The following is a 16,001-nucleotide window of genomic DNA, read 5'->3' on the forward strand; positions in this document are numbered from 1 at the left end:
CAGATCCTTAGCTGTCTTTGAGAGCAAGATGAACTCACTTCACCTTCAACTCCTCCTGCAGCCTCCTAGATTTGTAATGCCAGCTGGTTTTCAGCCCCAAACAAGGGACCAGCCAGGAGCACTTCCTAGCTTTTTCATCCTCTCCTGCTTCATTTTTACCAGGTGCTTTTGTTTATTTTGTTTTGAGTCTACAACCTGTGATGGCTTGATTATGTGTTTACTTCTGGTTTTGTATTCTTGGGATCACTCCCAGCTGGGCTAAAGGGATCATAACAGTTGCCAGGGAATCAAACTCCAGTCAGCTATATGCAAGAGATGCAGCTTTCTACTGTGCTTTCTCTCTGGCCTAATGTTTTAGGTGTGTGTTTTTTTTTTTTTTAGGGTTTTTTTTTTCTGTTTTGTTGCTGTTTTTGTTGTTATTGGGGTTTTAGTTTGGGGGTCATACCCAGCAAAGCTCAGGGTTTGCTTCTTCTGGTTTTGCATTCAGGAATTAATCCCAGCAGGTCTTGAGGCACCAAATGGGGGTTGAACCTGGGTCAGCCCCAGGCAAGGCAAGTGCCCTACCCACTGTACTATCTCTTCTATCCCTGGCCCAATGTTTGTATTTCTTTATTTTCATTTCTATTTAGACTCTATGCTTTCTAATACTGTGAATAGTAATGCTTCAGGTGTTCCATGTTCCAACACCACCCACCACCAGTCTATCAGCATTTCTGGTGTCTAAAGTGTTCTTTGTGAGAGATCTGCATCAGCAGAACTTCCAACCTTTCTAAGACCTTTCCAGGCTTCCCCTTACTTAGACAACTGACTGTTGCTGGTCCAATGGTCAAGAAGCTTTACTCCTTCAAACGACAAGAACTCCAGACTTTGGTGTGAGATTACGCCCCTCAGAATGTATACAGCACCATCTGTGTCAGTGTCTGTGACTATGTCAATCATTGTTCCTTTGGAGTCTTGTCAGAGTGTGGCAGTTGTCTTGCTGCACGCCTGGATCTATAAGAGCTTGTGCATTATGGTTGACAGTTCCAAGGACAGCACTCAGAGGGTTAAAGACATGGTTTTAATGTGCCCTTGTGCAAGTGAGCAAGCAAGACCAGGCCAGCAGACAGGAGCTAATGGAGCATCAGAGCCAGCAGTTGCAATTGGGCTGAAAACTTAAGCTTCTCTCCTGTTTCTAGGCCATTTGCTTATATGGAATGCTTGTGAGGTTTCTATAGTGTCCCAGTACTCATGTGTGTTGGGGACTCCACCATGAGGTAAGCCAGTTCGCCCCTCACTGCTGCACAGGCCACCCCTGGTAAATCCTTTGTAGCTGTCCGTGATTGACTCAGTCTCCTGCTTGCAGTGCCCGTTATTACTTGGCAACAACCCAGAGAGTTATGATACCTCATTAGCAGGTTTCCAGATACCAATAAACCTACTTGTAAAACTCAGTGATATACAGGATGCACAGGAGAACAAAGATTGGTTGTTGTATATGGAAGATAGTTTCTAGCTAGCACAGTAGCTAAGTGTGCATCCTGGGTATTGGTTTGGGACTGGCTAGACCCAGTGCAGCCTTGAAGGGGCTGTGGAACCAACAGCATCTCGGCCTCATTGTGTGGGCAGCTGCAGGAGCTATCCCATGGACCTGGGCCATGCAATAGCATAGATTTGGGCCTCTTCCCTCCAATCTTGGCTTGGCTGTTTTTGCTCACTGTCTGCTGTCTCTGCCCTTCAAGCCCCTCTCTACTCCCTAGTGTCTGCTGCTCTCCAGAAAGTGATTCTGTCTTGTCCCTTCTGGCTTCTGCCTCTCTCCCATGTTCTCCCAAGTCTGACACAGGGTCTTATTTCTCATGATTTTTCCCTTCTCTGTTGTCCCTGGGGCTCTTTCTGGGTTGACATTGCCTCTCCACCTCTCTGCTCCTTTCCCAAGGTCTACATTTCATTTGGTTGTTGGTTTAGTTGGAAATATGAGAAAGAGAGTCCATTTCTCATCCAACAGGAATCTCTAGGTTCTGGATTTTGAACTGTCTAGGCCAAAAGCCCACCCATGCTTTTTTTGGTGAAACTTTGACAATCTAACTGGTTATATGATGCAGTGAAGTAAGCTGCTCAAGATGTCTTTGTTAGCTTGGATAAATCTGAGCCCTCTGCAGGTAACATTTCTAGAGTCTTATTAAAATACAGATAATCTGGGGCCAGTGAGATGGCGCTAGAGGTAAGGTGTCTGCCTTGCAAGCGCTAGCCAAGGAAGGACCTCGGTTTGATCCCCCGGCGTCCCATACGGTCCCTCCAAGCCAGAGGCAATTTCTGAGCGCTTAGCCAGGAGTAACCCCTGAGCATCAAACAGGTGTGCCCCCCCCAAAAAAATACAGATAATCTAGCAGGTGACTAGCTGCCTGTTAACATAATTGACATTTCACTATTTTGTTTTGGAGCCACATCCAGGGGTTCATGGAGGCTCCTCCTGTGTTAGTGGTCAGGGGTGGCTCCTGGTGCTTGGGGGACCATGTGCTGGGGTGGTACAGACAGTGCATGCAAAACATGTACACCAGCTCCTCCAGAATATTTTAAAATAAGATGGGTTAGAAATATTATCTTTTCCTAGATGGAGAAACCAACACAAAAACCTGGGTCATGGCCTTGTTTTCTCTGCCCTTCCCACTGGGAATTTCTGTAGAACTGTCCAGTTCTTGAGCTGTGTTCTCAGCTCCCTTATATAATAGACTTAATTCTCTGAATTAAGAAAAAATGTACACTTTCTTGGAATCAGTGCACTTCTGGCAAGTTGTAGCTCTTATCACTTAGTGTCGTTTTAGTTACTGCACTGTTTCACTTTTTCAAATGTTATTCCCCAACCCATATCATTTGAGAAAGGACCGTGAGCCACCAACAGTTGAGAGTTTACTGAGGAAAGAGGAAACAATATTCCTAACTGCATGAGAGAGAGAAGCATATCTAAAGCACTTGCTTGATGGGGCCATGGCAGTCTTTTGGAAGAGGAATCAGATCTGCCTTCCCCTCTCTGAGCTCAGCTTATCTAGTTGTGATTGTGAGGAGGTCTGAGAATGCAGCCCTCCTGGATCTGTATGAGGAAGAACTGGGTTAGTTTCCAAGATCTCTAGAGTTAGAGGTATTTCTGGCTTAGTGTCCTGAGCCAATTATTCTGGTTGTGCACCTTAAAGTAGATTCTGGCCTGATGTTTCTCAGGAACCCTGGCATGATTGTTTCATCAGCAATCCCTGGCCATTGATTTTAGTATCAAGAAAATATGAGGAGGGGGGTAGAAAATATGAGAAGGAAAACAAGAGTCAGGGTTCAATGTAATCTGTGGAATCGATTTGCTTTTGGTGCTTGCTGAACAAGTCCTTGACATTCCTTTCAAAAGTGGAATCAAAACAAAATGGAACTATATCAGGGCAACGCAGACGTGATGTTTGGATTAACCTGGCTTCTATTCTAAAGGTATGGAGAATAGTTTGTTGGTGCCAACATCTCCAGAGTTCTTATTTGAGCTTCTTTTCATTGAATTTTAATTTCGTGTGCCTGATTTTCTTCTGTGTTTCTGGATTCAGTCTCCTCTGTGTAATTGGACCCAGTAATGGGACTGAACCTTGGGCTGTGTCAGAGCCAGGGAAATGCAGGAACTAGAGGAGCTGAGACAGTCTCCCACCTGTACACTCTTCCTCCAAGACTGAGTAGGCACAGAAGTCCTGGGGGGGTGGCTCTCTGAGAGCCAGGGGAGAGGCAGAGCTCATCCTTTCTTGCATGTGTTATTGGAACAGACTTTTCATGACTGTCATGTTTCTCCAGGTTTTGTACAAATATACCAGGTAGCCTTCACAAGTGGGGAAACACGGAGGGACTCATGGTGCCCACCATCTGCATAGATCTCTCCACTATTTCTGGAGCTTTCTTTTTCTTCTCCACTTCCCTTTCCATTGTCCTTGAACATCCATTTCCTCTTACCCAGCTGCTTTCCTTTCCCTCTGTCCTCCTGTCTTCTTTCTTTCCTGTCTCTTTTTTTTATTGCAACTTTTATTATGGAAAATTCCCAGTTACACCAAAAAAAAAGTGAAAGCAGTAGGGAAAACCCTCAAACACGCATGTCCCAGCTGTGTTCAACAGCTGTTTCTCCATTACTGGCTTATTTCATCAACAACCCGTGTCCTAAATTATTGTGCCCTAGATATCATCTATCATGTCTCTTCATCTGTGCAGAGTTTGGCATATACAGCTAGATGCAGTGGTTCTGGTTCCCCTCCCCTTTTCTCCTTCACAATTCCATGATCAGAACCTGAAGCAGTTACCCTTAGTAATAGTTTAACTCCATGGAATAGCATTCATTTTGCAAATGTCCCCAATTGCCTTGTGTTCTTTCCCCATGGGTTTGTTCGTCTGCTATGGCCTTGCTTCCCACTTCCATGCTAGCCATGATTTGGAAACACACTTTCTCCATCCAAACCCATAACTCTTCGGCCCATTACCTTCAGGAGTTGGTTCCCAAAGATAGCATGATTTTGCATGATGGCAAAGTGAAAAATTGTTGCTTTCAGTCCATTACCACCCTGGTATTTTATTTACACTAAGGACTAAATGTTTCATAGGAAGGATTAAACTACAAGAAGTAACAAGGGTACTTAGCATGGTAAAAAGATAAAGTTTTTTTTTTTACTTTTTAATTTTTTTCTAGTTTAAAAGACTTTAAAGAACAGCTTAAATCATAAAGAACTGGGGGGCAAGTAAATGTCTGAAACCAGGTTGGGAAGATGCCAGTAGTGGGAGCACAGAGCCTGTTGCCTTGACAACATGTCACAGGCGCCCGCCAGTTCCTCTTTCAAGTCCTTGCAGAGGGAAAGTTTGTCTGGCAGATCACTGGCACTGACTTGCCTGTTCCCCCCTCAGAATCGAAAAATTAACCTTCCTCACGGAGTTTTCCTCTGGTCAGGCGGGAAAGTGCAATGCATTTGAGAGAGGATATGGATTGGTAGCTTCTCTGTCAGCGTGGCCCTGGAAGGGAGGCTGGTGTTGGAGCACAAAGGTCAGCATACAGAAGGGCCCTTATTTCACACTGGGAACCACTGCCTGTCACTCATGGTGAGCATTCACAGGCACTGCTGACCTAAAAAGCAGTGCAGTATCAGAAATTACCTGTCTCAAATGAGGGATGTAAAATTCCATCGTTTCTGCCAGCATGGCTTGTTAAAAAAGAATTCTGGCTCCTACTTCCCAAGTTTCTATGTTGTTACTGTTTTTGTTATGGTTCTAGAGTCACACCCAGCAGTGCTCAGTGCTTATTCCTCACTCAAGGATCTCTCCTGGCAGGACTCCGGGGACCATATGGGTTACCTGAGATCGAGCTCTTTCCTCTGCTACCTCCCTAAGTTTCTGATTCAATAGGTTTGTGATTTTTGTTTTACTATCCCCACCCCAAAAAAAAAGACCTTAAGAACAACGATACTCCCAAACTCTATTAGGTAATAATCCAAATACAAGGCCATTATCTAGTCTTTTGACCTAAGTAGACCAGAAAAGAATGGTAAAAGCATTTTTTAAAATATTGTACAGTTTTCTGTACAAGAATAACCTTTATAACTTTTTTCCTTATGAAGTCATATACACGAATAGACTAGAGCAATGGCTTTCCACCTTTTTATACCTGGGCACCAACACCAGGTCATGAACCCAGTAGTTGAAATCCACTGGGCTAGAACATGAAGCATGCCTGTATAATTCCACACAACATTAAATGGCCACCCTGAGATGAAGAAATAAAATTGTTCCAGAAGCTCTCGGCATGCCCTTTTCCAATTACACCATAACCCTCCCTCTCCAGGTAGCCACTATTCTGACATTTACTGTCTTTATTGCCTTGCTTTCAGTACAGTTTCCCCACCACATAGCCTCCTCGAAGTTGCATAAATGGCATCATATGGTATGCAATGCTTTACTGTTTCCAGCTTCCTCGGCTCAACCTTTTTTCTTTGTCTTACTATATGATTTTTTTTTTCAGACTTTAAGAACACTTGAAAAAAGTCTAGAGAGTAATTTTCTGCCTCTTCCCTAGATTCAATAACTTTGCCATTTTGCCTGGGTCACTTCATGACCTACTGACACGGTGGCACTTGGCCCTAAGTATTGACACATGCCTGCCCTGAGACTGAAGATGTATTATTCATGGAAACATTATGGCAGAGAAGGCCACTGACTGGACTACTAGCATATTTCCTAGTATCCAGTCCTTTTCCTTCTGTGCTTTCCATGACAATCCTGTCAGTAAGGGCTTTACCAGCCCGTCTCTATTTTCAGGGCCCTCTGGCTTCTCTTCTGCTGCCTCTCTCTGGCCTTTACCACAGAAAGATCTTTATCTTCCCAGGTGACTCAGTTGCACTTCCCTGGCTCATGTTTGACCTACTATTGTTGTTGTTGTTGTTGTTTTTTCAGAAAAAAAAAACTTACTCAGCTTTTCTCACTACCCTACCCCCATCCTTGCTCCAGAGCACCCCCATGGAATTGTATCACTCACATCAGTAAAGGCAGATATGCCAAAGTCTGCATATCATGTTAGCCACTTCGCTAACAACTATTTCTGGTTTCAAATATGGGGTATCTGTGAGAAGCCATTCTGCCTGCCTCATCCCCGACTCTATTTAGTTTTGAGTGTGAGGGATTGAAAGTTTTTGTCAAACCCTCCCCTTGCCATGAAAGGCGTAAGTTGATTTTAGTTAGTCCATGTGTTATGTACAGTTTTAATGCTAAGATGCCCAAATTTGGCCACTAGGGAACATTTTTGGATGTAGTCCTAACTCATTCATTTTCAGTATGTGTAATATCCCCTTATATTAACAACACAATTTATTTGTCCATTTTAGTGCTAATTGGTACTCATTTGTTTTCTGTTTGGGTCTCTCCCTAGTCCTCCCCCTCCCTTTTTTAATGTTTCTGTTACCACAGTACTACCATGAATATTCTCTTCTGCGGATCCTTTTTCCTGCAGCCCTTATTGCTGTCAATGGATACCTAGAACTGGGTCTTCTGGACATGGGCTCTGTGTGTGTTCTGTTTTCATGTTGATTTTCCAGCATGGTTCTGCTGGTCACATTGCCATTTAAGAATGCTCTGATACTCCTTATTCCACATCCTCAGGAGAGTTGATGTTTAGCTAATCTGGGAGAGATGGCTCACTAGGCTGAGGCTCATACTTTGCATGCAGGAGTCTCCAGCAGCACATGCCCTCCTCTGATCACCCAAGACACTGCCAGGAGCTACCACTGGGCACTGAGCCAGGAGTAGTCCTTGTGCATCATCGGGGTGGCCCAAACACAAACCAGAAAATAAATTAAATTTATCTAGTCTGCTGTAAGAAAAAATGAAATCATGACATTTACTTCCATGAGGATGGAAGTGAAGAGTATCATGCTGAGTGAAATGAGTCCAGTAGAGAGGAACAGACAGAGTGATCTCTCTTGTTACAAATCAGCCCTTGATGGGGTTGACTGATGGAGGGATGGAGGATGAGGTCTTTCCCCTCCAGCTCAGAGCACTTGTCTGCCACCCTGTTCAGCTGGCGGATCTGAGGTGAAGTGGCAGGTAAACAGCTCGCAGACAGTCAGGCTTGTGGAAATATTAGCTTTATTCGGTGGACAAGACTGAAGCTCAAAGCCTCAGCATCAGTTCCAGCCAAAAAGCCCCTCACCTTCCACAGACCCTTGCTTTTACCTCCCAGAATCAGGTACCACCCAATGGTGGGAGCAGAATCAGGTACCACCCTAGGATGGGAGCAGAATGCCAGGTCACACCCTAGGGTAGGACACAATCACCGATCAGGGTAGGGTCATAATAATCCCATTGAAATGTTTACATACACAATACTCTCTGATATGTGGGATATGAAGAAATGTAATTAGGGTGATAACAAATGTTCAAAGGCAACAGAAACTGAGAACTTCATTTTAGTAGGTCAGGGGGAAACTTGGAGGGGTGTGAGGGGAGGAACTGGAACAGTTGTGGAAGAAGTGAACACTAGTACTCTGGTAAAGAATATAATGCTATAATATTTAATATACAAAATATTACTACTACTAATAAAATACAGACTCCTGAGCCCCACTCCCACCCTGCAAAAAAAAAAAGAAAAAAGAAAAACACTAGCTAGGTGATTCATTTTGAAGTGTATCTCAATTTTCCTAATTCTGGTGGGATTGAACATTATTTGGTATCTTTATTGGCTATATGAATATTCTCATTTGACAAGTGCTTTTCCCTGATGAGTTCTCCCTTTCTTTGGGTTGGGGGACTACACCCTGTAGAGCTCACTCAAAATTTATTCCTGATTAGTGTGGAATCAGGGATCACTTTTTGCAGTGTTCAGGGGACCATATGTAGTGCAAAGGATCGAACCCTGGTTGGCCATATGCAAGACAAATGCCTTCTGTACTCTCTCTGGCCGCTAGTTCTCCTTTTCCTTATGGATTTGTAGGAATTCTAGATAGGACTTTTTTATTATTATTATTTAGATGGATTGCAAATATCTTTTCCCATTCTGTCTTACTCTTTTAAGACCTTACTTTTAAAAGGCGAATGTTTAGGGTCAGTATTTCTTATGTCCTGTATAGAGAACATGTTTTTTCTTTTTTTTTTTTTTTTTTATATTTTGGGCCACACCCAGTGACGCTCAGAGGTTTCTCAGGGGTTACTCCTGGCTATGCGCTCAGAGATCGTTCCTGGCTTGGGGGACCATATGTGACGCCAGGGATTGAATCCAGGTCCATCCTGGGTCAGCCACATGCAAGGCAAACGCCCTACCATCGCGCTGTTGCTCTGGCCCCCGGAGAAAATTTCTTTACAACTATTTTTGTCTATTTGTTTTTGGGTAGACCACATCTGCTGGCACTCAGGAGTTACTCCTGGCTCAGCATTCAGAACTGGCAAGCGTCGGGGACTATAATGAAATGCCGGGGATCAAGTCATTGTCAGAAGGTTTAGCAAACTTTTGTTTCTAGATGACCATTCTGTTACTTCATTTGTTTCTGAAAATTAGATGACTTCAGCTACACATTGGCATCTAAATTGGCTTGTTCCTATGGGGATGACAGTATTAAAGATGGGGTTGTTCAAGAATTCTAATAATGTGATATTCTGATAACTGTGGCTTATGTGGGGCTTATTTTTTGGCTGCTAGGTGTTCTGAAAATATGAAAAGATGGGGGAAGGGCGCCTGCACTCACTTCAAAAAATATCAGCCCAAACATCAGCATACCTGGAGTTTTGGTCACATTGGTGTCTCTGCAGAGAATTGTAGAAGGGTGGTGAAGAAGGGCCATAGGCGATTGTGTGTAGGAATGTCAGCAGGATAGGAATTTGGCCTGCCCACTTCTGAGTTATCAGCAGTGTGGCCAGTCTACCCATGATTTTTTTATGGCTTGGTTTACATCTCTTTTGAAAACAGATGAATCTATGGAGCTTGCCAGGTACAGACATGGCAACTTTTTTTTACCACTGTTTCATAGACATTCTCTTGCATTATTTTCTAAAACTTGAGTGTTCAGTTTACCTAGAAATGATTTTTTGTGTGTGAACCATCCAGTTTCATATTTTCCATATGAAGTAAGATTTTTTTTTTTTTTGGTTTTTTGGGCCACACCCGTTTAACGCTCAGGGGTTACTCCTGGCTATGTGCTCAGAAATCGCCCCTGGTTTGGGGGGACCATATGGGACGCCAGGGGATCGAACCGTGGTCCTTCCTTGGCTAGCGCTTGCAAGGCAGACACCTTACCTCCAGCGCCACCTACCCGGCCCCATATGAAGTAAGATTTACATCATTGATTTGGTTTTATTGGACTCCAAACATAAGACATCAGATATGCAAGACAATGTGCTCTACAACTGAATTATATCCTAAGCCCCGAAATGTTTATGTTGAAGTTGGAGAGCTGACAGGCTCTAGAAATTACTCCAAAGTCCTCCCACTCCCTTTCTTGTTTTTTGATCAATTTCTTTCACCTTTTCTCAAAGCTACAATTTAAAACATTTAATTGGTATTTTCCACTTTATTAAACTCAGTTCCACCAGCATTTTTTGGATACTTATGAAACTCCTAGAAATATGGGTTTATAAAATAAAAGAGTTACTTGTTATATTATTTTCAATTTATAAATCGACAAACACCTTAAGGTGATATTAGAGGTTTTCAGAACAGGAATGGGGAACAAGGCCAGGGCAAGAGAATGGCAGAGCTAGTGGGAAGCCTTAATGAAATATTTCTTATATTATGTTAAATTCTGGGGGCCATATTTTCTTTTGGAGAATCATCCTTGGTTTTCTCGTACTTTAAGGGGGAAATTCACTTCAGAGATGTCCAATCACTTTGAAGGATGAACCATTCTATGTTGAAAGGTTTTTATAGCCTCTAATAGCCCTAAATTACTTTCAAGTAACCTTTCAAATTTATTGTTAAACATATCTTTCATTTTAGGAATTGCATTCAGATTTAAATTTTAGGTTAACTGAAATTTATCATAGGCTAAGATTCTAAAGAAAATGGCAGATCGTCCAAGGACAGTGCCAGCTAAACAAATTTGTCAGGGGGGGGAAAAAAAAAAATATATATATATATATATATGATGGAGCAATTGAGCAATAAGTTTGCTTTTCTTCATAAGAGCAGTGGTGTTACATATAGACATACCAGAAGGCCAGGTTTGGGCCTTATTAGTATCATCAATTATAAAGGAACAGAATGAAATCAGTGGGGGATAGTGTAGAGCAGGGGTCTTCAAACTTTTTAAAGTGGGGCCGGATTAAGGTCCCTTAGAGAGCTGAAGGGCCGGACTATATGAGCTACTAATTCCTACTCACAGTGCACATATCTTATATAAATAAAATGAAACCATTTATAAATAAACAGATCACGCACCAGTATTTCAATGGGAACTGTGAGCCTGCTTTTGGCTAAAGAGATGGTCAATGTCCGGTTCCGTATTTGTCACTGCCAGCCGTAACAAGTGATGCAAGTGGGCATTAGTTAATCTTGATCTGGTTGGAGATTTCAGATGTTTCATTCTTGAAAAAGTCTGTTCACAGGCATAAGTGCTACCAAAGATGGTTACCATTTTGAGTGCATGGTTCCTGATATTTGGATATACACTGAGTGTATATGCTGGCAGGTATCTTGGCAATCAAACAGCGCTCACTTCTGGCTGGCCGGATCAGACTCCTCTGCGGGCCGCATGTGGCCCGCGGGCCGTAGTTTGAAGACCTCTGTTGTAGAGAGAACAAAGGGCTCAGGATATCCAGGTTTAAGGGTAAAGTGACAAGCAAGAACTAAGAGAGGGTTTAGGGTTAGTGTAGAATTGCAGTAGATGCTGAAACTAGAGAAAAAAATGAGTTTCCAAGGAGAGGCATTAACAGCCTCTGAGAAAAGGAAGAGATGGGACCAAGAAAGCCACGACAAAGAAATCTATGGCCTCAAAACAAACAGAAAGAACCATATGGATGTGTTAACAGCTCCATTGTCCAGTGGCAGATTGTGAGCCAAACTAGACAGTGAAAAACAGCTGACAGGGATTTACAAGCATAGAAGTACCCTAGTCACTGATCATAACAGCTGTAGCTAGATAGATTTAGCACACAACACTTTTTTTTTCCTCAAGGCCAGCCACATTAATTTTGGCTGTAACTTAGTTTGTGTCAGAGTGTCTTATTTTTCAAGGCCACACCAGCTTTGGCTATAACTTAGTCTGTGTAAGAATGTTTGCTTGCTTGCTTGATTATTAGAACATATAAAAATGAATCTTTATATCCAACCCAAGAGTTCCTAGGGCTATCCTCGTGAATAAGCTCCTTTCTCTTCTGCCCACCTTAGCTACAATCTCCATTCTGTGTCATTCCCTACGCAGAGGAGCTAATAAAGAAGATGTGAATTATACACAAACTACCGTACTACTCAATCGTAAGGAAAAGGGAAATGATGCCATTTCTGACAACATGGATGGAACTGGAGAGAGTTGTACTAATAAGTCAGATGAGTCTGAAAAACAAGTCAGATATCAAACAATCTCTCTCAGATGGAAAATATCAAGAGTAAAAACCCAAAACAAATCCTTGGACTCTGAACATAAAAGAACTGAGGTTACCAGTATAGTATAGGGGAGACGGGTTGAAGGGGAAGGGGAAATATCGGTAGTTTGGTACTGTGGACACTAATTTGGGAGAGGGATGAAATGACGCCCCTAAAACAGTCAGTCTTACAAAATAACATCCCCTCTCTCTACTAATACCAACAAAAATGCTTTGAGGGAGAGGATTCTAGGGAGATGGAATAAGAAAATTGGTCCCTACCTAGACAGCAATTTTCTAAGCGTTTTCCCCAAAGCTTACAATTTTATTTCTCAGTCTGTGTCACATATGAAATCTTTCAAGCTGTGACAGGTTCTGCTGCTCACTGCTTCTGGAACTTGCAGGCAGCAACGTAGCTAGCTCCTTTTGGACCTGCTGTCCCTGTTTTGCTTCCATGCAATTGGCAGATTGATATTTTCCCTTCCTCTGGATCCATGCCCGTTTCTAACAAATAGCCTTCCTATTTATTATTCAGGAAAGAGAAAACTCCCGTCTCAACAATACCTTTCAGATGTCTCTGTCCTCTTGATCCTGAAATTTGCGAGTGTGTTACAGATAAATTAATGCTCTTTTCTTACCAAAAAAATACTAAACAACCAGAGAGCTGGCATCTGCTCAAGTAGACCAGTAACAAATTGCCAGTCAAGCCCATTAATCTTGTCAGTAGTTTAATGGGAGGGTTTTCTGTTCCCCCGTTTAGTTAGGAAAGCTGTCGGTGTTGTTAGCTTTGGTGCAATTCATGTCGGCTGGCAAAGAACAGTTGACTAAATAATTAAGCCAATGGTTGTGTGGCCCCGATTAAGGAGAGTTCACATCGTTGTACCTAGTTTATAGCAGAAGACAGCTTTTAGTTTACCGTAAATACAATTGTGCTTGAAACGACGCTGATTAAGAGACTAGCAAGAAGATGAGCCGAGCGATGGTGCTGATTTCACTTCAGAGAGACAGTGCAAGCTGTTTTTAAACTGCAGAAACCTTGACGTTTCTTCCCCCTCAACCATCTATTATTTCTCTGAATTGGCTTCAGGAACAAGGAGAACCTTTAAAATTACTTAATAACTTCGCTGCAGTCTTAGATTTGAAAACAAGACCTTTGTTATAAAATTCAGTTGAATTGATTTTACCTTTGGTTTATGATACTAAAAGGTTTGGCAGTATGTCTTCCTATGTGCTTAGTCTTACTGTTCCCACCTGACCATATTTGCAGCTCTCTCCCACTATCAAATGACCCCCTGCACCTGTCCTCTCCTCCCTCTCTCCCTTCCCCTCTGCTAACCACCAAAGTAAGACCTGAATGAATACAATGCACCCTCGCAAAACCATAGTATCTAACATTTATTGTTCTCAATTTTTATGAAATTGCCCGTTTTCAATCTGAAGTTAGTCTTAAGATGAAAAAATGCATAATTATATAAAGGTCATAGACTAATGTTAGGTTTATGATTAATAACCCTAGTGTTGTTTTTTCTTTTCTTTGTTTTGTTTTGTTTTAGCCCTGCCGTGCTCAAGGCTCACTCCTGGCCCTGGGCTTAAGAATCATTTGTTTGTGATGCCAGGAATTGAACCCAGGGCTTCACACATGTACCTTGGTTTTTTTGGTTGGTTGGTTGGTTGGTTGGTTTGGGGTTTTGTCTTGTTTTGTTTTTTGTTTTTTTCTGGACTGATGCTTCTCTCAATTTGGTGCCAATACAATACAAGGATGACCAGGGCTCCATCTCTCTGCTCTATCTTTGGTGTGGGGGGGGGGTGCAGAGGGATAGATTTATTTGAGAGGCTCTTTATAGTGGTTCTTGCCCTACATTGCATGTGACATTCCTGCAGATACAGGGAGGCCCGGGCATCAGTAACTTTGAAAAGGAGTCCCAAGTTTGAGAGATTTAGAGTCATGTTTCTCAGCCTTTTTTCAAACATGACCTCCTTCTGATTTGGTTCCCTTCCTTTGAACCTCCTGACCTACTGGCTGACCTTCTCCTGTTGCCATTTGTATTTATGTTTTGCCTAACTTCCCTGGACTCTCCTAGGGGCCCACAGAGAGACATAGAGCTCCTAGTTGAAAAATGCTGCATAAGAGGACTGAGCAGGAAGTCTGGGCATGAATACCCTATGTGAGCTGGTTCTCCTGTGGCCTCTTTTTGCCTGCAGAGCCACAGACAGGAACCCTGAGCCATCACTGATGCTCACTGGATTTCTTTGTCCCTAAACCCCAGACTGGCTTATGTGGCGAGCCCCTCCTCTATATACTAAGACCCCTGGAAAAAACTGTGGCAAGCCATAATAGGTTTTCTTCTTTCCTGCTGATGAAAGTACACATTACAAAAGATCATTTGAAACAGAATAAAAGGCCTGAGTTTTTCTTGCCTCTTTAGTCCTAATATGGAGGTAGGAGGAACTCAGTGATGAATGACAGGGTGACAAGGTCTTTTCCCAGGGGGCCATGGTGCCTGGTTTGCTTACCCTGTTTCCTGATGCCCAGTGCCAGCCAGCCACCTGATAAACATTCCTCGGGTTTTTGTTTGCTTAATTATGCTCCATCCTGAGAGCCAAATGAAATAGTGTGAAGTGGTCTTGCAGATTAACTGCCTCATAGTTTTGAGTGATGGTTATTCTTCTGGCAAGGGGACCAGTCACTGTCGGAGAAACAGAGACACATAGACCTCCTGGAAGAAAAGTGGGGGGATAAATCTCCCAGCAGTACTGCCCCCAGGAAAGAGATGTTTTTCCCAGATGAGGACTTTTCCTTAGAAATGTCCCTTCTGGAGACTGGAGAGATAGCATGGAGGTGGGACGTTTTATTTGCATGCAGAAGAATGGTGGTTCGAATCCCGGCACCCCATAGGGTCCCCTGAGCCTGTCAGGAGCAATTTCTGTGCATAGAGCCAGGAGTAACCACTGAGGGCTGCCGGGTGTGATCCTCCCCCCCCCCCCCCCCGAAAAAAAAAGTCCCGTCTGTCATCTCCAAGCTAGCAATCAGGAAAGGATCATGAGGGACAGCACTTTCTTGCCTAGTCCTTTTCCCTCCCTGTCACATGTCGCAGTGACCCATGGAGGACCTTCTGGCCTCTTCAGTGGGGGTAGCCATGAAGTCAGCCTCACTCCCTTCCCCTCTGTCTGTGATCTCCCTTGGAGGTTCTTCTTCCTGCAAATGTGACTGAGCTCTTCCTCATCATTCCTCTCTATGCTGGTCTCCATCATGCCTCCTTTTAGATGGGAGACTTGGCTGTGGGCCCAGAACCATGGTGTGAATGATAGAGTGAATGATGATGTCATAGACTGGAGCCAGAGTGCAAGTAGAGTGCTTGTCTTGCAAACAGCTAACCCGGCTTAGATCCTTGATACTCCATAGGGTCTCCCAAGCCTAGCCATGAATGATCCCTAAGCACAGAGCTAAGCTTTGAGCACTGCCAGGTGTGCCCCCAGAACAAATATGCAAGCAAACAAAAAGTCAGAGAATGCCAAGATGGTCTTTCCCCTAGAGCATACTGGAAATGAACATGTCAGCCTGATTATCTCAGCATGGGCCCCAAAGGTGCTTGGCACTCTTGGGCGGGCAGTCCCAATGACTACATATTGGAGTCCCTGGGTAAACCTCCAACCTTTCAGATGCCAATATGTAGCAGCTTAAACTTGGGGGGGGGGCGGTTCTGAGAGAGAGAGGGATAGATAGATAATAGCCAGAGGGGGTTGGAGGAGGTCTGTAGATTCAGGTGAGAGACAGAGCAAGCAGCATCTTTCCAGTGCTTTATCTTCAGCCACCCCCCACCCCCTAGACCCACAGGTGCTGCTCTGGTCTCTACCCTAGGTCCCCCAATAACTGCCAGGCTTTTCCTTTTATACTTTCAGGGCAATTATCCATTGCAAGGGGTGTTTCCAGGGGGTATGTTCAGGTCCAACTGCCATTACAA

General features: G+C 43.4%; 1 protein-coding gene across 1 annotated transcript in view; it reads left to right on the forward strand.

The window, feature by feature from the left end:
* LARS2 (leucyl-tRNA synthetase 2, mitochondrial) overlaps positions 1-16,001 on the forward strand; it is a 169,423-nt gene that overhangs the window by 54,400 nt on the left and 99,022 nt on the right. The gene's annotated exons all lie outside the window — the stretch shown is intronic.

Source organism: Suncus etruscus, chromosome 7 (assembly GCF_024139225.1).
Source record: "Suncus etruscus isolate mSunEtr1 chromosome 7, mSunEtr1.pri.cur, whole genome shotgun sequence".
Lineage (NCBI taxonomy): Eukaryota > Metazoa > Chordata > Mammalia > Eulipotyphla > Soricidae > Suncus > Suncus etruscus.